Source organism: Agelaius phoeniceus, chromosome 3, assembly GCF_051311805.1.
Source record: "Agelaius phoeniceus isolate bAgePho1 chromosome 3, bAgePho1.hap1, whole genome shotgun sequence".
NCBI lineage: Eukaryota > Metazoa > Chordata > Aves > Passeriformes > Icteridae > Agelaius > Agelaius phoeniceus.
Genome location: NC_135267.1, coordinates 973,988 through 1,001,727, shown reverse-complemented (window position 1 = coordinate 1,001,727; position 27,740 = coordinate 973,988). Strand labels below are relative to the sequence as shown.

Here is a 27,740-nt window from a genome sequence, read left to right as displayed (position 1 = left end):
CAGGCTCTTGTGGTTTGATTTTGACCAAATGCCAGGCACCTATGAAAGCTGTTCCTTCAGAAAAAAAAAAAAAGTTGACAAAGGGTTCATGAGCTGAGATGAGGATTCAGAGAAAAACACTCTAAGGGCAAACCAGGTTCCAATTTAAAGGTATAAACTAAATTTATTATTAACAGAGTCATAAGAGGATAATGAAAAATAAAAGAAGCTTTTAAAACACTCTTTTCCCCCCTCAGCCACTCCCTCTTTCCTGTGAACCACTAATGCACTGGCTCAGATCGGTGGGGATACTGAGATGTTTATTGCAAGAAAAAAGCTGGTTTTACACACTTCTTCAGGACACAGTATTTCCTTAGAAGGTATTTCTTCACTAAGCAACCTATCACGCATTGCCACATCAGCAACATAATTTAATGTCCTTATATGTGCTGTTGACTCATCTAGCAGGCTCCAGCAGGCTCCTCCCCGTGATGCCTTGAGAGGCCACCTAGAACAGAGGCTACACAGAGTTAAAGGAATAAAAAAATAGGTATTTATTAAAAGGCCCTTAAAGGACACACCTTGGGCAGTACAAGAGCCTGGCTGTGGCTATACCCAAGATGAATGCTGGGTCACGAGTTTTCTCCCTTTTATAAGTTTTTGGTCCATTCCCATATTGGGATTAATTGTCCAATTACAGCTCCAGGTTATGCAGTCCCATTCTCCCAGATTTCTCTCCCCAACTCACTGTTGTTTGTACTTTTTTATACTCAAGGCACCATCCAGAGGGCGTCTGCCACATCACGTTTCTTCCCCCCAAGGCAGGGTGGACACAAGATTCTCTGTGCTGCCACGGCGTTCTGCAGGCGCTGCTACAAGCAGGGGTTGTGATTGTTCATTAACTGACCTCAGAGTGCAAAAAACAGCACAGAAGAGGATTTCAGTATTAATCAAAACAAATGCACCTTTTATTGAGTGCCCACAGCAAATGCGATAGAATGATTAGAAAGGAGATAAAGTGATAGAGAGAGAGAGAAAAAGATGGGGGGGAATATAGCTACCAACGGAGAGATGAAATCCTCGTGGTCTGGCCAATAGATCTGTCTTGTCACGTTGAGGAGAATCTCGAAGTCTTGATTAACTCAGGGGTCTATTTGGAGGGCCCTCTCTCTCTTTCTTTAGGTCTCCCACTGGATTACAGCTTCCACCCCAGGGAAAAACTGTGTGAGCGCTGTTTGATTTTCTCCTTGTACATGGCATCACAGAGGCATTAGCAACCTGTCTAACTGGCCCAGCTGCATCTTCAGAGCCAGAAGAGATTGGCTCTGCTGGACATGGTGGAAGCTTCTGTCACTGCAGGCCCCCGGACAGGTAATAATTAGCATTGACTGCAGAAGGCTGATCCATTGCTTCATTCTATTATACTATATCTTATATATTATTAAGTATATTATTATACTATATCTTATATATTATTAAGAAGCTGGTAACGCTTACAGACAGTCCGATACAGCTTTGACCTAACTGGTCAATGCATCCAAACACCAGCCAGTTTCCAATTAAGAAACCCCTCTTTGGTAAATAATCTCCATAACACACTCCACATGTGCACAGCAACAGGTGCAGCAAGTGGAGATAAGAATTGTTTCTCATTCTTTTCTCTGTGCTTTCTCACAGCTTCTCACAGCTTCCCAGGAAAATCCTGGGACAGAGCTATGTCTCTCTGTTTAGAGGATATGTGATTACCAGAAGCTTCCAGCAGCTTTTCACAGAAACTACCCCTGTGGCCCTCTCGCTACCAAAAATAGGCCATGTAAAACCCAATATGCTGGGGAACCCCCTTGGCAATGGCCAATTTTCCAGGCCTTTTGTCTTTCTCTGCTCTGTCCCACTGCTTCCTGGGCATGTCCTTTTGGAATTCCTGCTGCCTCTCCCTTTGCCCTAGGCCAGGGGGGCAGCTGGGCAGGGACTCCTGAGTCAGGGCTCTCTGGTGTCTGTCACAGAGAGGGAGGAGATGAGGAGAATTCTCAGGGATTCTCAGAGAATTCTCAGAGCTTCCAGAGCTCTTCCAGGGTGTGGAGGAGCGTGTCCCCATCACGGCACAGCTGGAAAAGCAGCAGCTGCTCCCCCACCATGGCACCTCAGTTCCCTGCTCCCCACAGCCCTCCCTGTCTGGCCCCAGTGCTCCTCCACACCAGCGTCTTCAGTCTGGGCTGAATGGTGGAACCATGCACGTGGAATCGTGATTAGCTTGGAAAGAATTACAACAATTAATGAACACTTTAGGAGCGTCCATCCTGGAGAAAACAGGTACCTGGATTTTCTATCATTGCTCATGAAGCACAAAACTGGGCAAGAAAATAAAACTCTGTAGTCAGACAGCTTCAGAGCAGGTATTGGTTTATTTAGCCCTGAGGGGGATCTCTCCGCCAAAAATTCACTCAATCTTCTTTAGCCTACAGTTACATTTTAAAAGTCCTTCCACTCAATGTCACATTACCACGTACCATTAGAATACTCATCATTGCATAAAGCTGTGTCATGGTTTTACAAGTTTGTTGGTTTTGCACATGCATCAGTTCCTTCTGTGGTGGTTTTGAGTCTTCTTGTGGTCTTTTGAGGTAGGCTTCTGTAGTTTTCCTCACGTTTGATCTTTTTACCACTATCTTCAGTGCATGCCTGGTGCTTCTTTTTTCTCAGTCTAACTTGTTTTTAGCTAATTTTGCAGTTTTCAAGTCCCATTAAAACTTTCTATCTTGCTCTTGATGGCGTTTATAATCTCCCGTGCCCGGCTATCTTGCTTCCTTTGCTATCTCGTTTGCTCTGCTATGTTGTTTGCTATACCTGCACTTTTTGTTACAAATATTACTTGTGGTTAACCTTTTGTTACATACTGCTGGTTTTCAGCTTCCTTTTTTCTTTGTCGAGATTAGGATTGAGGGCACTTGAGACGATATTCGCGTTCAGACTCAAGTGTTTATTATTTTTTATCTCTATTACAGATCATGAGTTCTACAGCATTCTACTAACAAGCTACAAAATGGATAATTATCTTTCCCTACAAGGACTTTTAAGACTAAACTATCCAATTAAGAAATGACACCTAAATGATTTTCACTTTTAACCCAATAACTAATCACTCGAAGTCCACCACGTGGACTTTTCTGTCCAATTACAAAATACCACCCAAAACCCATGAAGAAGGTGATGAAGAAGGACCAGCCACTGCCCTAAACCCTCAATTTTAGCTCTATATATATTACTATACTCTAAAACCCCAAACTTGAAGTTTTCCACCCTGTGACATCACACACTTCTACCCAACTCCACACCCACAATCCCAGTGCTCTCAATCAATTCTGGAAGCTTCTCCACAGCCTCAGGTCAAATGCAGTGCTCTCCTGGGGCTCAGAGTGTGTCAGCACAGAAAGTCTGGAATTCTCAACATCCAGAACCCCCACACATACAGTCGTTACAGAGCACAACACAGCACAAAGCACCACAACTCCATCAGAAGGGTGCAAGAGAGATTTCTTATAGCAACATGTTGCTTTTATACTTTTTCAAGATATTTACATTCACTCAACATACACATTCTGTGCCCATTGGTTATAGGAAAGAAACAAAGTTCTCAGTGGGTGACCAAGGAGCCACGTCATTCTGTGAGCCATCTAGAGTCCGTATATCTTAACTTTCTCTCCTTCATCCATGGAGACAACCTTGGTGTCTTCATCAGGAGAGATACGGGGCTTCCCTTTATCTTCAGGAGGCCTTGGCTGGCTCACAAGAACAGCGCAGAATGCCTTTCCTACAACATACCTGTCCTAGGGTGACGTTATGGTGCTTGTATCCCACCCATGTGTTCTGTTCATGCAGGATATCATGTTCTGTGCCTTCAAGACTGGCTGTGAAGAGCGAATGTTTTGTTTTGGTTTTGCTATCAGCCGCTCCCCCACAGCTGGCAGGACACACAGACAGGGCAGTGCATGGGTGCTGCTTTTGCTTTTTGCTTTGCTTTTCGCTTTGCTCTTGCTTCTGTTCTGCTCCTACTTTGCTCTTGCTTTTTGCTTCTGCTCATTAGTTAGTTTAGCTGAGCAGTCCAAATTTTCCCTGGACTGTTTCTCCTTTCCCTTTTTTGGACCTACTCGGACCTGCTCTGGACTGGGACCTGGGAACACCGAGAGTTTGCACCTTGTGGCTGCAGCAGCTGCCCCAGCACAGGAGGGACTGAGAACAGAGCGAGCACCCCCAAGAGAGACTTTCTGAATTTGTCATTATTTTAAGAGTGGTGACAGAGTGTTGCCATCCAGTTTTGTTCATTTTGTGTGCTGGGGGTGCTGTGCCTGGTAAATAAACAGGTTCTTTCCACTTCTCTCTGAGGAGTCCTTCCCGAACTGGCTGGGGAGAGGAGCCGTGCGGGTTTGCTTACTGGAGGGGCACCATTTTGGAAGTTTTCTCCCAAATTTGCCCTAAACCAGGACAAAACCACTTAGGATTCAGAAGCAGGGGCCTCGTCTCTCCACCAGGTCTTCCACTGGACCACAGCCTCCAGGCATCCACCTGCTCTGGCATGGGCACCTCCTCCATGTGCTGTGGGTGGATCTCTGCATCTCCCACGGATCCATGGGCTGCAGGGGGACAATCTGCTTCACCATGGTCATCACCACAGCCTGCAGAGGAATCCTGGCTCTGGTGCCTGGAGCACCATCTCCCCTCCTTCTCCACTGACCTTGTTGTCACTGACCTTGTTGTTGTTTCCCTCACATACTCTCTCCTCCTCTCTGGCTAGAGAAAACTGCAAGTACCCCACTCTGTTTTGGTTTTCTTCTTAAATCTGTTATCACAGAGGCGTTACCAGCCTCTCTAATGGGCCCAGCTTTGGCCAGCAGCATGTCCATCTTCAGAGCCATCCGGGATTTGCTCTGCTGGACATGGTGGAAGCTTCCAGCAGCTTCTCACAGAAGACACCCATGTGGCCTCCAGCTACCAAAAACCGGGCTGTGCAAAATGAAAAGAATTTGCCACACCTGGTGTAGGGACCAGATGTAGAAAAGTGGGGAGGGGGTATTACAAATGTTCTAGGTTGTTGAAAAGGGTTAAGTTAACAAGAACTAGGGTTTGTGTCCTGAACAAACTGTGGTAAAATTATGGGGGAATGCACCAGCACAGTTTGTAAAGACAAATTGAGAAATAAGCAAAAGGAGGATTGAAAGGAAAGATGTGTGCTAATGTCTTTACAAATAATTTGGTGGGTGGAGGTATGGGTGTTAATGTCTTTGAAATGGGTCCTCATGTCTCTGCTGACTCTGCTAACCCCGAGGTCCCTTTCTGCCTGGAAAACCACCCCATAATCCCATAATCCCATAATCCCATAATGCCATAATCCCATAATCCCCTAATTCCTTAATCCCATAATCCCATAATCCCATAATCCCGTAATCCCATGATCCCGTAATCCCTTAATCCCATAATCCCATAATCCCATAATGCCGTAATCCCATAATCCCGTAATCCCCTAATCCCTTAATCCCCTAATCCCTTAATCCCATAATCCCATAATGCCGTAATCCCATAATCCCATAATGCCGTAATCCCATAATCCCATAATCCCATAATATCATAATCCCATAATCCCATAATCCCATAATCCCATAATCCCATAATCCCATAATCCCATCCCACAATGTCATAATGCACCAATCCCATAATACCATAATTCTTTAATCCCATAGTCCCATAGTCCCATAATTATTAATTAATACCATAATTCCATTATGATATTACCATGATTCCATTATAATACCATACTTCCATTATAACATAATCTCTTAATCCCATTATCCCATAATCTGATTATCCCATTACTCCAACCCATCATCACATAATCCCTTAATCCCATTATCTCATAATCTGATTATCTCATTATCCCATCCCATAATTCCACAATCCCATAAACAATAATCCAATTATCTCATTATCCCATAAACCCAGAATGCCATAAACACATCATCCCATCATCCCCTAATACTATGATCCCATAATCCCATAATCCAATAATCCCATCATCCCATCATCCCATCATCCCTCCTTCCAAAGATGATAGATCCTCTTCCTAAAGATCCTCTTTTTAATGCCTAAATTCCTCCAAAACCTCATTGCCCATCCAGGCAGGATGTTTGCCTTGTCAATTCCTCTTTGGGCACATAGGGACAGTCTGTTCCTGTGCCCCCAAGATCTCTATTTTGAAGCACGCCCACCTTTCCTGGACTCCTTTGTTTTTAAGGGCTGCTTCCCAACGAACTCTCTGAAAAAGTCTAAATAAGACAAAGTCTGCCCTCCCGATGTCTACTGTGAATGTTTTATAGATGCTTCCATTCCTGTTCCCACCTTTCAGATGTTCTCACACCAAATTCTGTTATCACATAATCCCATTATCCCATAATCCCATAATCCAATAAACACATGAACCCATTATCCCTTTATCCCACCCTGTAATCCCATAATGCCATAATCCAATAATCCCATAATCTTTTAATCCCATAATGCTGTAATCCAATAAACTCATAACCCCATAAACCCATTATCCCATTATCTCATAATCCCATAACCCCATAAACCCATAATCCCATTATCTCATAATTCCATAAACCCATAAACCCATAATCCCATTATCTCATAATTCCATAAACCCATAATCCTAACAAAAAGTTGTCCTCCACACCCTCTAAGAACTTCCTGGACTGCCTCTTTTCTGCTGTATATATCCCAGCAGATGTTTGGAAGGTTGAAGTCACCTACAAGATCAAAGGCTGGTGATCCCAAAACATCCTCCAGCTGCTTGTAGAACAAGTTGTCCACCTCTTCTTCCTGGTTGGGTGGATGATAACAGAATCCCAGTGGGATGACAGCCTTGCTGGCCTTCCCCTTAATTCTTACCCATAGAGACTCACCTCTTCTCCCTCTCCTGTCTTTTCTGAAGAGCTTGTAGCCGTCCAGCGCAGCTCTCCAGCTATGGGAGTCATTCCACCGTGTCGGATTGTGCCCTTTTCTGACCCAGAGGTGGGACAACTGAGAGGCATTTTCAAAACTTTTATTTCATTTTCAGTCTCATGTGAAGGGTGAGGCAATACAGATGTTATAATTCACATCATTAGAATCAGAAGCCAGCTATTCCCTAATTACAATACACTGTAAGTGTTTCTTGGCCTATCAGCTTTTGTCACACCATGCTGTAGATGACTTAAATCCAAAAATCTAAAATTACCCCTCGTGGGTCCTACTACAATGCATCTCTCATAGCTCTATTTCTCCAAAGTATCCAGTCTTATTTGCAAGGCCATCTTTTGAAACTTGTTTCTAGTTCCATTTCTCTCTCAGCAATGTCTGTTCTATTGCGCAACATTTCCAAGTCATCGTTTTTTGTCTCAAGGTTTGCATGCAGATGGACACTATGTGAACCTTCTGTCAGGTTTGAGAATTCTCTACAGAATAATTTCCCACATCATGTTTCTGTGATGGTGACCACATCACAGCCTTGCTGTTGCACAATGGCTTCCACCTTCCTGTTACCCGTGCTGTGTGCATTTGTGCACGTGCACTTCAGCTGGGCTGTGGATTTCACACCTAGCTCAGGCCTACCACCCTTGGGGCTGCTTCTGTCCTCTTTTCACCTCTGGCATTTCTGGATTTTTCTGACAATGCACTGTCTGGGGTTTTGGGGGACTGCAGTGAGAACCAAAACCCGTGCAGGAGGTGCAGTGAGCCCCAGGGTTTGGTGGCTTTGCAGTGACACCCAGGGGCTTGGGGAGAGAGAGTTTGTGCTGCAGTGAGACCTGGGATGGTGGCAGGGGGCTGCAGGGGAACCTGGAGTTTGGGGATGGGGCATTGCAGGAAACCTGGGTTTTGGGGTGAGGCTTCAGTGAGATGTTTCAGGGTTTGGAGAGCTCTGCAGTGAGACCCCGGTTTGGGGGTGGTTGCAGAGAAACACAGGGTTTGGGGGGATGGTGCAGTGAAACCTGAGGTTTGTGGGCTGGGAGGCTGCAGAGAGACCCGGGGCTGTGTGGCAGAGGAATTGCAGTGAGTGAGAGGCGGGATTTGGGGGGGCTGTGGGTGCAGTGAGGACCAGTGTGGTAAAGGTGGGACCGTGTGTGACATGGGACCCCCTCTTTGCTGGAATGATCAGGCTGTGACTGGGAGCTTCTCCTCCTCCTGGGCTGGGGTCCAGGGAGGCAGTGGTGACCTGTCCCTGCACACAGCGAGCTCTGGGGCTGTGCCCCCCAATGAAGGGACTGCAGAGGGGGCTGTGGGATTCCCTGGAGCAGGGCCAGCCCAGGAACTGCCCCCATGGAGCTCCTGCCCGTGGGTGCTCCCTGCAGCCACACCCATGGAACCAATGTCATTCTCCTCATGCCAAGCTGTGTCTTGTTTTTGGCTATTTTAGCCTTGGGAAAGTGGCTGATCCAGCACAAATCTCAGTACTGGGTCACCTATTCCAGCCTTGATTTAGGCATTGAGGCTTGGCATGCTCTGCGCCCTTTGCAGCTTCCAAAGCTGGGTTACCTTGTCAGGCTCACAAATGGGGCTGGAAGGGACCTTAAAGCTCCCTCCCTTAAAGCAGGGACACCTTCCACTGTCCCAGGCTGCTCCAAGCCCGGTCCAGCCTGGTCTGGAACACTTCCAGGGATCCAGGGGCAGCCCCAGCACCTCTGGGCACCCTGTGCCAGGGCCTGGCTGTGCCTCAGCCTCTGAGCTGTGCCTGGCAGAAGCTCTCTGGCCACACACCATCGGTTTGGAGAAGAGCCAGTGGATTTGAGGGAATGTGGAGGGGGCAGCATGTCCCCAACAGGGAAGGAGCCTGTCCTTGGAGAGGAGCTGGTGTCCCTGGAGCTGACAGAGCAGGAGCAGAGGAGCTTCCTGCAGGATGATCCCCAGCCCTCTCCAGCCCTGGCTGGGTCTCTCCTGCCGTGGAGTCAGGAGTGCAGATGGTTTCAGTTTGCAGTGTGCACGTTCCTGCTGGCTGGGGGTGAGGCAGGAGTGTGCTCCTGCTGTGCCAGGCTGGCAGGGGCAGGGAGGGAAGGGTTCTCTGGCTGCTGCTGCAGGGACACTGAGGAGCTCCTGAGCCCGAGGAAGCCGTGCAGCACAAGGTGCAGAGCTGGCAGAGAGGGGGTCATGGTTTAATGGTGCCAGAGAGGATTTCCTGGGGGTGCTGGTGCCAGGAGCTGGACACGAGCCCAGGTGTGCCAGAGGCCACTGGCCCCTGGGCTGTGCCAGCTCTGGGGTGGCAGCAGGGCCAGGGCAGTGCCCGTCCCTGTGCTGGCACTGCTGGGGCACCTCCAGGGCTGGGGACAGCTCTGGGCCCCTCCTGACACGAGAGACCTGCAGGGGCTGGAGCTGGGCAGGGAATGGAGCCCCAGGAGGGGCTGAGGGAGCTGGGCAGGGAATGGAGCCCCAGGAGGGGCTGAGGGAGCTGGGCAGGGAATGGAGCCCCAGCAGGGGCTGAGGGAGCTGGGCAGGGAATGGAGCCCCAGCAGGGGCTGAGGGAGCTGGGCAGGGGCTCAGCCTGGAGCAAAGGAGGCTCAGGGGGCCCTTGTGGCTCTGCACAAGTCCCTGCCAGGAGGGCACAGCCAGGGGGGGTCGGGCTCTGCTCCCAGGGAACAGGGACAGGACAAGGGGAAATGGCCTCAGGCTGGGCCAGGGCAGGCTCAGGGTGGACACCAGGAGGAATTTCTGCATGGAAAGGGGGCTCAGGCCTTGGCAGGGGCTGCCCAGGGAGGTTTGGGGTGCCCATCCCTGCAGGTGTCTAAGGAAGGACTCGATGTGGCACTGAGTGCTCTGGGCTGGGGACAAGGTGGGGATCAGTCACAGGCTGCACTCGAGGGTCTGGGAGGGCTTTTCCAACCTCAGTGATCCTGGGATTCTGTGCCTGTAACACTCCTGCAGCAGGGAATTCTTTGGCTGGAGGAAATATCCCTAAACTGGGAGCAGAGGGACCAAATCCTGCTCTGTGGGTGATGTGTCCCAGCCCTGCCTGGCAGCTGCTGAGGCTTCCCCTGAGGCCGCACAGATGCCAGCTGTGTCTGCTCCAGCTCTTGGGACTTGTCAGCCTGGCCCAGGGGATGGCTGGTCCTGGCAAGCTGGAGGTCTCAGTATCCAATCTCCAGTGCTTGTTTTGAGGCCATGGAGCTGGATTTGTGTGTCCACATGCCAAGGGAGAAGCAATCCAGGCACCCTGCTCTGGTTGGGTGTTGAATGCCCTCTGCCCAACCCCAGTGCTCTGTTACTGTCAGGTGTGGGGTGTTCCCTGCCAGGACAGCTTCAGCCAGGCCCTGTTCCTGCTTTGCTTCCTCTGCTGGAGAGGTGTCCAAGGAAGGCCAGGTTGGACGGTGCCTGGGGCAAGCTGGGACAGTGGAAGGTGTGCCTGTCTTGGAATGGGGCAGCCACTGCTTCTCTGGGAATAACATCCCAGCCCCTCACAAGTCTCCCAGGGAAGAATTCCCACACAAGCTCAGGGACTGATGGCTTTGGAGGCTGCCTCTGGTGTCCCTCAGTTGTTCAGAGCACAGAGCTGATGTGATGGCACATACAAACATCTCCCCCCATCCCTCCTCTCCTCAGAGCTTGGGGTGTTCACCTGGAGAGGAGAAGGCTTCAGGGAGAGCTTAGAACCCCTTCCAGGGCCTCATGGGCTTCCAGGATGGGATATTGGGAATCAGGAATTCCTCCCTGTAAAGGTGGACAGGCCTTGGCACAGGATGTCCAGTTCTGGGATGCCATGATCCAGGCCATGTGGAGCAGGGTGGGTGGTTGCCAGCCAGGAGCCCCGAGCTCTGCCCAGCTCCTGATGCCTTCCATGGAATCATAGAATCATCATGGTTGGAAAAGATCTGCAACATCCTCAAGTCCACCCCTCACAAGAAACATTTTCACCCGAAACCAGGCAGCAGCTGTTTCAGTTTCACACTACTGCAGAAAACCACATGATTTCCAGAAAAGCAGTAGCAGCTCTCCCACAGCCCCCATAAAAGGGGATACAGCTTCCCCCAAAAGAACCGGAGCTGTTTGGGCTGTGCTGGACTTCTCCAAGCACGGGAGCTGTGGGGCCCGGAGGGAGAAGGTAGGGAACAGGGATGGGGATGAGGATGTGGATGGGGATGGGGATGGGAACGGGGATGGGGATGGGGATGGGAACGGGGATGGGGATGGGGATGGGGATGGGGATGGGGATAGGGATGGGGATGGGGATGGGGATAGGGATGGGGATGAGCTGCAGGGCTGGGAGCCGGGAGCAGCCGGGACTGGGATCTTGTTGCTCTCCTGCCTCCTGTTCTTCCCTGTGCTTTGCCAGGGCTGGGGAGGTGCCAGGGCAGGGGAAGAGGTGCCTGAGGGCAGCGGGCGGGAGCTGTGCGCTCCCAGCGTGGGCTGCAGGAAGCCGCCTTTGCTGGCACCGCTTTGGGGAGCTCGGGGGAGCCGTGTGCGCTGCGGGGGCTGAGCCGGGACGGGGCCGGGCAAGGAGCGGCGGGGGAAGGCGGGGAGGGATGCGGGGCATGCGGGGGCACAGGGAAGGCTGCAGAGGCGCAAAGGCTGCCCCGAGAGCCGGCAGCGGGGCCGGCCGGGCACAGGTGCCGAGCGGAGCCCCTGCCCCGCCGCCAGCCCGTGCCCGGCCGGGAAACGCTGCCCGCAGGCGGCGCCGACCCTGCCCGGCCCGGGCACCCCCAGCCCCGCGGTGGGGCCGATGGCTGCGCTCCCCTGAGGGCAGGAGCCGGGGGATCGTTCCTGCTCCTGCCCATGCAGGGAGGGTGGCATTCTGCTCCCTTACAGTCTAAGCATCGCCACCCAGAGCGCTCTGGTCCCTGGGACAGCCCCGCAGAGGCAGCCGTGTTCCCAGAGCCCCTTTCCCTGGGGCAGGGCTGCGCAAAACGCTCTCGGGGGGCTGCTCCAGTGAAACGGGGTGCGGGCATTCCCAGGGCAGGTCCTGCTGCCAGCCTTGCTGCTTCCCTCCTTTGCTTCCAAGGAGGAGCTGGATCCCAGTTATGCCCTGAATGTGCTCAGTGCCTCTCTGCGGGCACTGACACCCTCACATGGGGCTTTTTCCCTATTCCTGCAGCACTGGGAAGCCGCGCAGGGAGTGCCAAGGGTGCCTGGGGGCAGGTTCAGGGTGTGGCTGGGCTGGAGTTAATGTTGGCCAGTGTCACAGACACATTTTATGAAAAATCCTTTCCTCAGGACTTTTTCTCCTGAGAAGCTGAGAAGCCTCAGAGGAAAATAAAAACAATAATTACCTGCTGCTGTGGAATGCAACAAGTGCATCTTTGATTGGTCTCATGTGATTGTTTCTAATTAATGGCCGATCACAGTCCAGCTGTCTCGGACTGTCTGGTCAGCCACAAGATTTTATTATCATTCCATTTTCCTTCCTTTCCTTGCAAGCCTTCTGATGAAATCTTTTCTTCTATTCTTTTAGTATAATTTTAATATAATATATAGCATAAAATAAGAAATAAGCCTGCTGAAGCATGGAGTCAAGAGTCTCACCTCTTCCCATGTCGGGGCTGCCTGCAAACCACCACAGTCCAGGGCAGCCTCTGGCTCCTGAGACTGAACCAGTCCTCACAGTGCTCCAGGGGGACAGAATTTGGGAGGGAACAGGGCTGGGACAAGTGGCTCAAGTGCACGAGCACCAGCAGTGACCCTGAGCCAGCAGTTCCCATCCTGAGCAGCCACTCTGCACTGAGGCTCTGCTGCCCAGGGAGCAGCTGGACATGTGTCTGTGAAAAATGTCAATCACTTGTTTTTAGCATTTTAAAAATTTAATAGTGATAAAATGGTTATAAAAATAGTAATAGAATTAGAGTAATACTAATTTGGACAATTTGGATTAGGACAATAGGAGACAATAAAAACAAAGAGTTACAGATGGTCTGGGTACCTTTTCCTGGGCAAAATAAGCCCCAAAAAGGACACACATTAACAGAGGATTAAGCCTTAAAAACAACAGCCTGTTGCATAGTCATACACCTCATCCATGATGCATAAATTCCATTCAAACACAGGATTCTGTCTGGGCAGTGTCAGCTTCTTCCTCTTAATCTTGATGGCATCTTCAGCACTGAGCGAGGTGGGAAGAAGTTCGTTTCATCTGATAATGGAGCAATAAATTAATTTTTTCTGAAAGATTCAGGTGTCCTGTGGCTGCTATCTGCTGCGAGTACCTCATTCCTTTCTTGAAAAAAACATCCCACATACACAGTTTCTATTTTAACTACAAAAGTTACATTTTAACTGCAAAGCGACAGCCCACGAGCTGCTGGGGGGGCTCGGTGCCTGCTGGGATCCAAGCCCAGCGCTGCCTCTCCCCGCTCTGCGGGGCCCTGAGCCTCCCCCCAGCAGCAGCTGCGCGATGGGGCAGGGGTGGGACAGGGCCCTGCTGCCCCCTGGCAGCGCTGCTCCCCTGGCTCTGCCCCCTGCTCGCCTTCTCTGCTGCCCCCAGAGCACAGATGCTCCCTGCACAGCCTCCCACCCATCGGCAGCCCCAAGTCCTTCTCCCCAGGGCTGCTCTCAGTCCATTCCCTTCCCAGCAGTGTCTGTGCCTGGAATTGCCCCAGCCCAGGGGCAGCGCCTGCACTTGGCCCTGGTGACCCTCAGGGGCTTTGCTCTGTTCCACCTCTCCAGCATGTCCAGCTTCCTTCTGGTGGGGGAACGTGGATGTAGGTGCCAGGGGAAACCCTGCTCTGGTCACCTCCCCAGAAGAGCCCTGAGCAGTCTTTGCTGCCTGGGCATTTCTCAGTGGAGGAGAAGGGTTGGCCTCCCGTGCTCCCTGGAATGAATCTGCCGTGCTCATGGGTTGCCTACTGCTGACTCTCTGCTCTTCTCCTTTAGGTTTTGGGGCCTTTCCTTCCTGCTGCTCTTCCTCCTGAGTCCCCAAGGGGTTCCCATCTTCTTCTCCACACCCACCGTGTACCCCAGGCCTGCCACTGCCCCTGTGCTGTGTCCCCTGAGCTGGGGCCCTCGGCTGCCCGTGTCTGCTGGGAAGCCAAGGCTGGGAGCAACGGGAGCATCTGCTGTGAGGTGGGTGAGGAGAATCAGAGCCCACAGCCCTTGCACACATTGCCCAGATCTGCAGGGATTCCAGAGGGAAAGCTGCCCCTGAAGGCTCTGGAAGGGTGCCGGAGCCCTCAGATCTATACCTGAGTCCAAGTCCCTGGGATTGATTCCTGTGCTGGTAGGAGTCCTGTGGCCTTGGTGGGATGGAAGCTGAATGCTCAGGAAGGGTTGGTGCATTAAATAAATCTCTCCAGCATCCAAGTGAATTGATACTGGCACAATTCTCAGAGTTGGGTTACAGTGTTCTCAAGAAAATTGATCCACAAACACCAGAGGTTTCTGTCCAAAATGAGACAGAGTCCTGTGTTTTGCGGAGATAATCAAAACTCTACAACTTTTGTGAAATTTGTAAAGCCGGGATGTTTATTACATTGCTGGACACATGTGGGAATCGTTCCCCTAAAATGACATGCATACTTCTGGGAAATTCAGGTCCTTTTTTATCCCCCTCTCAGATACATATGCATACAATTTCACAATAGGTTCATACATATTCATTTTTACGAATTTTGCGTGACATTTGCCGCTAGTTCTTCTTTATCAGAGAGGATTCCTAGGTCAGGTTGACCTGCTCTCACAGCAGTCTCTCTGTCTCTCTCTATCACTTTCTGTCTCCATCCCCCTTATTTCTGTCTTTCATTGAAGCAGTTTCCCTGAGCCTAGGCTTTTTGCAGTCAGGCTAAATAGCTATGTTTTCTAAACACAGACTCAACTCAAAAATGCACATTTCACCTAAATCAAAATGGATTTCTACCCTGGAAAATTTCCACTTTGTCTCACCTGTAACTTTATTCCAATAAAGGGAGACGCCATGGGGCATTTCCCCTGGAGTCTCTCAAAACTTCTAGGGGACGCAGCCTCCTTATTATCCTAATTTCCCAGCTGCATTTCCCTCTCTCTTTCCCCACTGGCTCAGGAATTAAGACATACAGACTTCCCAAAACACCTGATACAGATCCCTTTCTAATGGATACCCCCTCCTCCTTTCTTTTTTCCTTGCGTCTCTGTTCTTTTTCTCTAAATCCAGATATTTTGCACAGTCTTGAGTGAGTAATAATCTGTTTCAATTAGTGGATTTCCTATGGAATTTATGGTTCCCCCTATTGTGTCACAATCCACTCTATGAGCAGGGAGTCGGGATGGTTCATTTTACTGATCTCAGAGTGCAAAAACCGACATGGAAAGGGGATTGCAGCATCAATCAAAACAAATGCACCTTTATTGAATGGCCACAGCAAATGCATTAAAGGAATTAGGGAAAGCAAAAGAATAGAAAAGAAGGAGGAGACAGAGTGAGAGAGGAATATAGCTACCAAACATAGAGAAAGTCCTTTGTAGTTCAGCCGAAGGAATCTGCCTCTCACAACGGGGAGATTGCGAAAAACCTGGTTAATTCAAGGTGCTATTATACTTATAATAATATAATTATTATAATAATTGCACAAGCATTTATTTGCAATGATCTTAGTAACTCTAGCTCTTGTGGCTCAGTGGAAACTTGAGGCAAGTGTACATAGATACTATCTTAGAAATTTATATTGTGTACAGGATTTATTGGTTTACAATTAAAAGCTTGTAAAGGATATGGCTAGGTGTTAAGAGGTACACTAACAAGACACGTAGAGAATGGATTTTTAGGACTGGAAACCAACAGGCACAGGATGTCTTGATGTGTATCCTCAGCCAGTGTTACTCACATGTTCCTTTTCTGGTTGTAGTGGAATCTTACATTCTGTTCTCTCTGGTGCGCTCCAGATAAGGTTTAACACGAGGAGTAGGTATTTAATGTGGTCCATTTTCTGGAGACACATAAGCATATCTCTTCTTCTAGGTTATTAAATTTACAGGACTGCTTCATTGCCCACTAATTAGATCTCTCATTTGCACTTGAACAGGCTTTTACAAATTAGATTTTTTTTAACTTAAAGAGGAAAAATTAGAAAACAAAGGAGGTAAAGAAGTTGTTTCTTTGTAGGATAAAAATTCAGCACATAAACTGCTTTGTTTAATTGTGCTTGGGGGGGGTTCTTTGCATTCTCTTTTTTTGTTTTTGAAGCTGATGCTTCAATGTGCCATGGGCACATTCCACAATAGCTTGTCTAGTGGAAGAATGAGGAATACTTGACCTAGGTACAGCACCTTAAGCAGCAAAAAAAAATGCTTTGTTTTTTGAGAAAGATAACCAGATCTGTTATTTGTCTTAATTTGTTGAGGCACCCCTAAAACAAAAAAAGTCTTTTGAAAGTGGCGAATAATATTTATAGCTTTTTCACTTGTATGTGCAAGTTTCTACAATAGCATGAGAAAAGGTATCAATCAACACATGTACATGTTTCAATCTCCCCAAATCAGCAATTTGAGTAATGTTTGTCTGCTAGAGTTGCAAAGCTTGCAACCTTCTGGGATTTGTTCTATAACATACAGGAACATGTGAACTTTGCAGTGATAATTGAATGAGCATTATTGTTATTAAGGCCAAATTGCAACGGCAGAGCTTGAGCTCTTTGATGATAAAACTGATGAGACAAAATTGCTTGTTGTTTATGATTAGGAACTGTTAAAGCAGTATTGGAAACAAGAGCATCAGCTACAGCGTTCCCTTCAGTGAAAAATCTTGGCAAAGAAGTGTGACTACGAATGTGTAGTGCAAAATATGGTTCAGTGTGTTGCTGGATTGTATTCTACAATTCCAGCAAAACCTCAAATAAAGGACGACGATTAATTCCAGAGAAAACAAACTTATCTAACTTTTTGGTCAAATTTGTTACATAAGCAGAATCTGTGACAATATTCACAGTTTGAGAGAACAACTGAAAAGCTGCTGTCATGGCTCACAATTCAACAGTTTGAGGTGATCTTGTTTGAAAAAAGAGGCTGTAATTGCCAACTAGTAAGCCTTAAATAAGGTTTTACTTAATTAATTTATTTTATTAATTTTTGCACATCAGTCAAATTTTTAACTTTGTTTTGTAATTGAATTTTTTGAGGTTTCATTTGTTTTTGAGACACAATGAGACCCAAATATTTCCAAGGTTTAACCGTTTGAATTTTCTTTGGAGTTAAACACAGGCTATAACTTTTTAAAGAAGTTATAGCAAAAGATTGCAAATCAGTTAACTGCTCTTGTTTTTTGGCTGCTAACAAAATATCATCTATGTAATGATAACAATGGCAATCAGGAAATTTCTCTCTTACTGGAGACAATGTTTGTGTTACAAACTACAGACAAATAGTAGGAGAATTTTTCATTCTTTGGGGAAGAAATTTCTATTGATACCTTTGTGTTGGTTCACAATGGTTAATTGTGAACACTGTAAATGCAAATCTTTTCTTTGTCTTGTTCAGCTAAGGGAATTGTGAAAAAACAATCTTTTAAATTCATCACAATAATTTTGTAGTTTATGGGAATCATAGTAGGGGATGGTAAACCAGGCTGTAAAGCTTTCATGGTAGCCATTACAGTAGTAATTTGTCTCAAATCATGTACAAGTCTCCACTTACCAGATTTCTTTTTTATAACAAACACAGGAATGTTTCATGGACTGCAGGAAGGTTCAATGGAACTTGCAATTAATTGTTCTTGAACCAATGTTTGTAGGGTAATTAATTTTTCACCAGTCAGTAGTCAGAGACTGCTGATTGATTCACACAGGTTTGGTGGACAACTAGGTTAAAGCAAGAGTGGGTTGCTGAACACCTTGTAACACAGTGAACTCTGTTAAAAATCTGTGGTAATTTTCACTTCCCATTGACTAAGGCAATCCCAACTCCATAGATTCAAAGGAGCAGAGGTAATATATGGCTTTACAGTTGCTTTTTGCTTTTCGGGATTTGTGATCAAAATATTGTTAAGTGAAATTCTACCTACTGTGGTGCCTTTTAGCTTGACGACCCCAGTGTCACTTGTTTGCACCGGCCACTGTGGTGGCCACGAGTGTAAAGACACAATTGTAATATCAGCTTTCATGTCTAGCAGACCATTCAATTTTATTTGCTGAGGTCTTGCATTTTCAGAAGTCAAGGTGCACATTAATGTCGCTCACTGAGCTGTCATTCGTTGTGCTTAGCAAACTTGAGGCATCCTAGTAGATTTGAAGCTTCTAGTGGAATGTAGCTGATTTTCTGTTTGGGGAACACAATTTTAAAAAGGAACAATTTGAGCAAGACAAGTTCCTTTAGGTATAGTAACTGGTGGATAATTAGTTGAAATCATAACACAAATTTGTCTTGTGTAATTAGCATCAATTACTCCAATATGTACATTAAGTCCTATTAAAGTAGCACTAGATCTTCTAACTAACAGAGCACTGAGACATTTACCAATAGGTGTCTATGCTTGCAAAGGTACTTTAACAACATCATGAGCATTGATAGTTACTGTGTTGGTGGTGGGTATATCAGTTCTTGCTGAGCTAATTGTTGCCTCTGAGTATTGTTCACAAATGGATAATTTTGCAGCGCTGGGAGGGCTTGTGGTTGCTGAGGTATTTGTGTCCATATGCGCCCCTTCATGGGTTTTTTCTTGATTTTTTGTAACAATTGTTTATTTGCATGGTATTTTGATCTACATTGTTTTGCAAAGTGCTTATTTTTACTACATTGATTCTAAGTAAGATTAATTTTAGACTTCACTTTTTGTTCAACATTTTTAGGGCACTGTGATCGTAAATGACTTTGCTCTCTGCAGAAAAAACATTTTGGTGGAGGCCTTAGAGCTACTGCTAATGCAGTCATTTTATGTTGAACTGTGCCAACTTTTGAATATGCTGTGACCATCTTAGGGGCAAAGGGATTTCCTGGCCGTGCTGTGTTGCCTTCTTGTGAAGGCCGCGATGACCTGGTTTCAGGGTCCCAGCACTTCGATCTCCTTTGTGGGATCCCTTGTGGCCAATAACGGACGCTGACACCAATGTGGTGGACGGTTAAAGGCCTTTATTGAGGGGTCTTTAGGGTATTTATGGACTAAGGGGTCTCTCTACGTCAGACAGGGGTTTGGCTATGCTTTCTAGGGTTAGTGTGGAGTGGAAAGTTACTGGCATGCATAGGTTAGGGGGGCTACACGTCTGGCTACATTCCAAGGGTGATCCTTATCTATGGGGAGGGGGGTAGAAGGATTCCTGTAACTTTCCGTTACAGCCCGAAATCTTCCGAGCGCCTGTCCCTGGCCTACCACACTTCCCCCCCCTCTTTCACAAATGAACGAGGTAGTCTTATACATAGGCGCTAAAATGAGGTAGGAAGTTGAGATCTGATTAGGGAAAAGGGTCTTGGGAAACCTGAGTAAGTTTCTGCCAGGCAAGTCTCTCGTGACTGGCAGTGTCTCCTGTTGAATTCACAGGAATTGTGGCTGTCCCAGGAACAGGATGTTAGCCCGTTCTATGCGGGCCTGAACGAATGAGACTAGCTTGTTTAGCAGGCATGGCCCGAAGGTAACAGCTAAAAGCAGTATTGCCAATGGACCTATTAGGGTAGAAATCAGGGTGGTTAGCCATGGTGATTGATTGAACTAGGATTCGAACCAGTTCTGTTGGGTTTCCCTGTCTTTCTGTCTCTGAGCCAGTCTGTTTCGGAGTTCTGCCATGGAGTCTCTAACGACTCCTGTGTGGTCAGCATAGAAACAGCATTCTTCTTTCAAGGCAGCACACAGGCCCCCTTGCTGCATGAACAGGAGATCCAGTCCTCGCCTGTTCTGCAGGACCACTTCTGAGAGTGAAGAGACTGACTTTTCTAGGAAGGAAATGGATTTCTCGATCCTCTGCAGGTCCTCATCGATGGTCATCTGCAGCTGGGACAGTCCTTGGTGTTGAGTTGCTAGGGCTGAGACACCTGTTGCCGTTCCAGCTGCTCCTAGGCCGAGCAGCATTGCGATAGTTATACCTGTTAATATTTCTCTCTTGTGGAGCCGGTTGTTATTTTCGGAAAGGTGATACACCTCTTCGTCTGAGTGGTACAGGATCCTAGGGATGATCAGGACTTGAACACAAAAATCGTTAGAGTTATCGAATTTGGCAAGAGACACGCAGGGACTTACTCCAGATCTCTGGCAAACCCACATCCCAGATGTGGATGGGACTACCCACTTATTATTCTTCCTGTCGGGCTCAACTACTTCGGTGCAGATGTCGCCTTTCCGCCTAGCTAGGGTTGCATTGCCGAAGCATCTGCCCTGACCTGTGACTTGACTCAGGGTAATTCCTTTGCGGGGTGTGTCCCATCTGCACTGGCGAGGGGCATCGGCTGTGGAATAGCTGAAAGGGGTATCTAAAGCGACTCCTTCGTAAAAGGGGGGTTTGACATCGTAACAAAGCCAGCAGGACTCAGTTAGGTTCGGGTTAGATTCATTTAGGGATAAAAAGGTAGCTTCTAACATGCGAAGGATTGGGTTCGAGCCTGAACTGGCTGATTGGCCTATCTGGAAGGCTTCCTCATCGCCAGTCAGGACGTCGGTAACCCTTGTGGGTAAGGGTTTGGGGTAGGTTATATTTTTCCCTTTCTGTGTGCTTTTGATCACTTTGTTGGGCCCAACTGCTCTGGGTGCTGACGGTGGGAATCTGGTAATTCGCACATTCACCCACTTTTCTGACCCTTGAAGGACTACCGTCCATGCTTTGCCCACGGCCCAGCTAGGGTGATTCGGCTGCAGAACTGTCATGTTATAGTGAGTGCATTTCCGAAATTTGGGGACTTTATGTTGGTTTCGATAGAAACTTCCCTGGAGGAAGACGGGTGTTTTGCAACCTGCGGGCGCCCAGGTGAACTGTAGGAATTTGTCGGGCTCTTGTGGGTCCCACCCAGGTCCTGACGGCCTGGCGTCTGTAACTATTGTTTCGCAGCCCCAGTGTCCACAGTATCCCCACCCTGGGCGATTGCAATAACTTTTTAAACGGAGGTTAGGCCGATTACCGTTTGGAAACGCGACGGAAAAGGCAAAGCGTTCTCTGTCGTCTGGATGCAGGGGTATCGAGAAGAAACAGTCTTTGATGTCCAGTACTGCGCATGGCTGTCCTTCAGGGATGGCTGAATTCATGGGTAGCAGTGTCTGGACCGGACCCATGGGTCGAATCGTCTTGTTCACTTCTCTCAGGTCGTGGACGAGACGATAACCCTCTCCGGACCTTTTGGGGATTACAAACACAGGGGTGTTCCATGGACTGGTGGAGGGTTCTATGTGACCCTTTTGCAGTTCACGGTTAACCAGTTCCAGCAAAGCTGCCACTCGAGGCTCTGACAAAGGCCACTGCTCCCTCCAAACAGGATCTGATGATTTCCAAGTCAATTTGATCGGCAGCTGAGGGTGTACAGCAGTGGCCCCTATGATAAATTTGTAATCTTGACTCCTAGCATAGCAAGGACATCCCTTCCTATTAGTGGCGGAGAGTTTTGCAAAATGTAGGGGTAAATTGCTACTGTCTGTTCTGGTCCCTTGTTTGTGTGAAGTGTGATAGCCACCAGCTGGGTGCTTTTCCACGCCCGGGTTTGTCCCCCCACCCCGTTCACTGGGGGGACTTCCTTAAACCGCCAATGTCTGGGCCAATGTCGCTGAGGGAGAATTGTGCAGTCTGATCCCGTGTCTACCCAAAACTGAAGCCCTACGATGTGGGGGTCCTGGCTGCCATAGAGGCGGCATGTCCCCCACACCCTCGGGGGTTCCTTCCCTATTCTCATGGCCAGGGCCACCCAGGGGTCCCGGTTTGGGGCGTCCCCTGCTGGCCCTGTTGTGCTTGCGTGGCTTGTGATGATGGGGGGTGCGAGAGTGCAGTCGGTGGTACTGCATAGCTTTGCCATTGTATCGCTGGCGGGGGTGCGATACTGACCGTCTCCTGTGGGAGCATAGGGTATGAGGATCCCCTGCCCCATTGTGGGTTGACATAGATGGGCCGTCTCGCCTCCATAGCGGGAGGGGGCTGAATATGGCCCGCACGCCCCCCCCCTCTCCCGTTTCCCCGGGGCCGGGATCTACAGTCCCTAGCGAGGTGACCTCTCTTCCCACAGCTCCAGCAGATCCCTCTGGGGCGCTGTTGGGGCGAGGGTGTTGCCTGGGGACACTGTGCCGGCTGGGGGCAGTTAGCCGCGACATGACCTGACTGACCACATTTGAAGCAGGCCATCACACTGGTTAGGGTGTGCACGGTTGCCTGAAGTGGGGTCAGCTGCTCTTCCCTCACAACATGCTTAATCATGTCAGCCAGGCTGGCCCCGGCTGGCAGGGAACGCAATATATCTTTGGTTACGGTGTTACATTGTTGCCGAAGGCAGTCAGTTACCACCGGGCCCTTTGCGACAGCGGGCAAATTAGAAGAGTCCACGGCAGCCTGAAGGCGGTCAACAAATTGTGTAAAGCTTTCACTCTCCCCCTGTTTGATGGTCGACCACGGTGTCGGTCTGGCCACCACCCTGGATGCGGCGCGTATAGCTTCTCGGGCCGCCCGGGAAGTCGCCCTGACTTCCTCGATCCGGAGCTGGGCAGCTTGTTGCTGGGGTGTGGCCACTTCGTCGTGCTTCCCCAGCAACCTAGATAAACTCGACCCGTGGAGTGGCTGCCCTTCCCCCGCTGTCTGAGCGAGCATGGTTGCACATTGGTCCGTCCATTCCTGCTTAAATATTATCAAACCCGCCCCATCAAAAAGCATGCGGCTTATTTGCACTATATCAAAAGGGAGTAAATCATCATTGCTAAAAAGACCATCCACGAGAGTGGAAACCACCCCTGAGTTAATTCCTTTTTCTGAAATGGCTTTTACTATTGTTTGAACATCTTTGGAATTAACGGGAGTATACGTTCTTTGCTGGTTCCCCTGGGGTCCCGTAATTCTCACCGGGAATGCATGCACTGATGCTGCGGATGCCCATTCCGCGCATTCGATTTTGATTTTACCCCAGTCGGTGAGTTCGTATTGGGGCTGGTTCCCGGTTGTGTTAAAAGTTTTAATTGGTTTCGTCCGAAACCGCATTGATTCTGTTTTCTCTGCTTCCGAGTCGCTGCTGGACTCGGTGGGCTCCGCAGAGCGATCTGGGGAGCTGTGGCTCCCTTCAGAGTCGGAAGTCGACTGCCAATATACTTCCGGTCTCTGCTGCCGTTTTGTCCGGCTACGGCCCCGCTCCTCCCCTCGGGGGCGGTGCTGATGTTGCTGCCGGTGCCGCCCCCTGGGCTCGCCCTGCCTCCCGCAGGGAGGGATCTCTCCCATATATGGTGGCATCAGTGGGCGCGGCTCCAGAGCGAGTGCCTGCCCTCTGTTGCACCCCCACGCACGCGCGTCTGCTGGGATCCACGGCTCTCGGCCGGGCATGGGCTCAGCGCTGGTTTCCCGCGCATGCGTGTTCGCGGCTGGCCGCGGTTCTGGGTTCTTCCCGCCGTGAGGCGGCGGGCTCCACCCCTCTCCCCGGCCACCCGCGCCATATTCAAACGGGTAGGGCGGCGGTTCCCCTCCGCCGCTCGCCCGCGCGCCAGCCCTCTCGATATTTCGGGCTTCTGCCGCCAACCCCTCCCAAAAGGACCGTGCGAGTCCCTCCGCTTCTTGCGCTAAGTCGGCTAGCGGCGGGGAAGGGTTGGGCGAGGGGTCCGCGGGCACCCCGGGGGGCTCCGGAGGTGGTCTGGGCCCCGGCGGGTCCCCCGAAGGGGTCAGGGGGTCCCCCGGGGGCTCTGAGAGCTCCGGGGGCTTTGGGCTGGAGGAGGGATGGGTCGCGCCCGGCCCCCCCGTCTCCCCGCTCTCAATCGGGTCGCCGCCAGGGGGGTTTCGCGTTCCCGCCCCCTCCCCCTGCTGTGGCGCGATTAACAAACAGGAGCGCGCAACGTTCCACGTCTCCTGTTCTTCTAATGCTTTGCGTAGGGCGGCTTCTGCCTTCCCCCACGCTTTCAGGCTTTTGCTGCTGCCTGTGGCTTTTGTGTCCTCTGCTAGCGCGACAGTACATTTCTGCCACACCCCAGGGTGTAATATATCTATGGGTCGAGAAATAACCCCAATCTCTAGGAGTCTCGTCAATGCGAGATTAAAATTCCTGAGCTCACATTTGATTCCCCATTGCATATGTATCAAACTTACGACCTTCGCTATCGCTTCCATACGAATCGCGGGTCTCTGGGGCGTCCCCCTTCTTCGTTATGGCCGTTCCGGCGTTGAGTGCTGTCCCCTGGCCAGGAGTACTCCCGTCGCCCGGACTCGTCCCTCCGTCCTGATCCCGGGTTTCGGCACCACTATGTTGCCTTCTTGTGAAGGCCGCGATGACCTGGTTTCAGGGTCCCAGCACTTCGATCTCCTTTGTGGGATCCCTTGTGGCCAATAACGGACGCTGACACCAATGTGGTGGACGGTTAAAGGCCTTTATTGAGGGGTCTTTAGGGTATTTATGGACTAAGGGGTCTCTCTACGTCAGACAGGGGTTTGGCTATGTTTTCTAGGGTTAGTGTGGAGTGGAAAGTTACTGGCATGCATAGGTTAGGGGGGCTACACGTCTGGCTACATTCCAAGGGTGATCCTTATCTATGGGGAGGGGGGTAGAAGGATTCCTGTAACTTTCCGTTACAGCCCGAAATCTTCCGAGCGCCTGTCCCTGGCCTACCACAGTGCTGCAATAATTTTTTGCAATCTTCGTTTGCGTTATCTCTTGCTAATTGCGTGTTTAGAATTTGCCTTAAATTTTCAACCTCTACTTCTTTTTTAATTGCTGCAGCAATTTTTTCCTACAAATTGCAGAAAAGTCTCTTTAAGACTTTGCCTTATAGTGACATATTTTGGTTTTGGAGCCGCTATTTCCATTGTTTTAGTTATAGCACTCATACTTACTTGTTGAGCTTGTGTTAAAACTAGAGGATTTCACCATGCTTGTAAATCTGGAATAGAAAAAGGCCCTTGACTAAGCACAATATCAACTCTTACAGCATGACGAGGGTTTTGCTGAGGTAGTTGCAAATTATTTAAAACTGTTCGCTCAGCGAATTGCTTTCAATTGTTTTGAAATACTCTATACTGTACTGTTTGAAACAAACTGTTCCCAAATGCACAATATCATAAGGAGACAGCAAATCTGCATTAATAATACAAATTATTGCATTATTTTAGCAGAATTAATACCAAATTTAGCTACTTTAGACTGAAGGTCTTGCACAATTTTCTATGCAAAAACCTAACAGCTATCATTTTGTCTTGAATTAGGAATTGCTTTAAACACAGGAAAAGCTATTTTACCATTAGCAACATCTACATCAACAGCAGCTGAGCCTTTTGGTGGGGTTATTTTTTTTACTAAATTTCAGTCTCCTGTCTCAACTGCTTTCCTTTTAACATATTCTCAACACCAAAAAGAGATAAGCTTATATTTTACCAAGCTTACCTCTATTTTATTATATAAGCTTTACCAAGCTTATCTCTATTACCAGTTTTACAGTAAACAGAAGTATGCATTAATTCAGACTTTTTAATCTCTGTAATTTTTTCATTGTCACTATCAGAATCAGAAGACAAAGGAGGAGAAGGAGTTAATACTTTCATTTGTTTGTGCAGTTCAGAATCAGGAGCAAGCAAAGGAGGGGATGGCTCAATTTGTTTCTTTGTTAAGGTCATCTTAGCCAGTTGCCATGCTGAAGACTCAGGGTTAGATTTAACATTAAGCTCAGCTAATTGCTGTGTAGTGGAAGGGTACGTGGACTTAAAGCTTTTTGCAGACGAATATGAAGAAGCATTATAAACTTGTTGCTCATTTTCTGTAGCAACAGACTTAGCAACAGTCTCTGCAGAAAAAACTCCAGCAGAACTCTCAGGCTGAGCTTCTCCCATCTGCTGCTCCTCAGCAACTTCAACTTCCTCCTCCAATTCTCTTTCTACTTCTTCCAAGTCTTTTTATCTTGCTCCACTTTCCACTCCTTTAAGATGTTATAAAGCAACCTCCAAGTAGGAAATAGATCTGCAGTTCCTTTATCCCCATTCTGAATTACTTCCCAGAGTGTTTTTCCAACTTCTTTCTAAGCTCTAACACTGAAAGCGGTAGTTACATCAGTCTTAAAATTTTGAGATTTTGCCCAAATTAAAATACTACGCAGAGCATAGTCTGTAGTTTTACCTCTTTTTCTTTTTAACAAAGGATTCCATGGAGATAAAACAATCTGTTCTTCGCTTGTTAAATTATTTCCTATTCCTATTGTTCAATTGTTCCACCATTATTCCAGGTGTGAAAATCAGGTCTGGACTGGCAGTTGCACCCTGCTGCTGTCAGCTTTGCTGGGCTCCAACCTCACTGCCCCTCGCCTGGCAGTTCCATCACGTCGGGGTCACCAAACGTCACCGTTAGGTCGGACGTGACATACACACGTGATCAGGGTCCAAGAAGAAAAAAGTTTTTTATTCTGCGTGTTCTCCAGCTAATATACTCTTAACAATGAGTGATCATAAGTTAATAACTACATCACAATAACTTATTATATTCATTGGTGCAAAGCACTTAGCGTCAATATAATTGGCAAAAGTTTTACAGAAATTTAAAAATGCACTTATACACATCTACGTATGCACGTAGTCTAGCTTACAAAACTTTTCATGTATCTTTTCTAATATGTTCCTATGCTGATGGCCTTGTCTTCTTCTTTGCTATGGATACACTCAAAAATCATCAATTGTTATTTCTTCTATTAACTCAGCTTTGCTTGCAGGCCAGCTGTCAAGCCCCTCCATACCACATGGATAACCTAGCACCCATTTTAGATTCCCGGTCCACATAGCAACTTCTGACTCCACCCTCTCAAAACATGGAAACAACTAACTAAAAATAAGGGTCCAGGAGACTATCCCAAAGGATAGGGTATATTTCACAGCCAACTACACAATGTGGCTCTTAGATTCCCCAAGTCAAAATACCCTTCCCTGCCTAAAGATCCGTCCCCACTGAGGGATACTCACCTTTAGTCTCGACCAGACAGAAGCACTGCAGATGAAGTTCTGCCAATGGAGATGGTCCTTGGTGCTTTAAGCATTCTCATCTCCAGCCCCAGGAGCACTGCTGGGCAGAAACCAGCCTGCTACAACGGTGGTAGCTGATGGCCAAAGGGTTTAATTGTAATCCACAGAGAAGCACACAATCTCTTTGTGGGGTCTGGGACCAGAGGGGAGGCCTCATGTTGGTGGCCAACTGACACCACACTGGAGTCCATGGCTGGCTCAGGGGCAATGCAGTGCCATGAGTGGGGAATAGCTTCCCCTCAAAATAGAGAGAGCTGAACCTTAGAACCACCCCCTCTACAGCTAGAACGGTTGTCAGTGTCAGGGAGTGGACAAAAGAGGAGAGGGAGGCATTTGGTGTGAAATTCTGAGAAAGACTTATTCCCCAAAGGGAACAGGAATTGAAGAGCCCCAAGCACCAGTGTGTTTGGAATTTTATACAGCACTAGAACTGTGGGTGGGTATAATCTCTAAACCAATAGGGAATCCAAGAGGGAGGAGCAACTGGAGGGGAGTACAATTCAGGAACCAATGGGAAAAGGGGGCAGAGAGGGCAGGTCACATGGACCAATGGGGCATCGTACATTAGGGGAATTCCAGGGGGCAAAACTGGCAGGGGAAGTGTTTGCAGGAGACTGACAGGGAAGGGTCCAGAACAGGGGGCAGAGAGATGGATAGGGAAGGCACTGGAATACTGGGTGGGGATCGCAATGATTAAAGGGTAAAAGGGGAAGG

At 48.5% G+C, this 27,740-nt stretch overlaps 1 protein-coding gene across 1 annotated transcript in view; it reads left to right on the top strand.

Annotated features, from left to right (window-relative positions):
* The first annotated feature begins 13,858 nt into the window (after positions 1–13,858).
* LOC129133288 (interferon-induced very large GTPase 1-like) overlaps positions 13,859–27,740 on the top strand; it is a 26,996-nt gene continuing 13,114 nt past the window's right edge. Inside the window, exon 1 of the mRNA XM_054652998.2 lies at positions 13,859–14,043. The gene's annotated coding sequence lies outside the window, so the exon portion shown is untranslated. The remainder of the gene's footprint in view (positions 14,044–27,740) is intronic.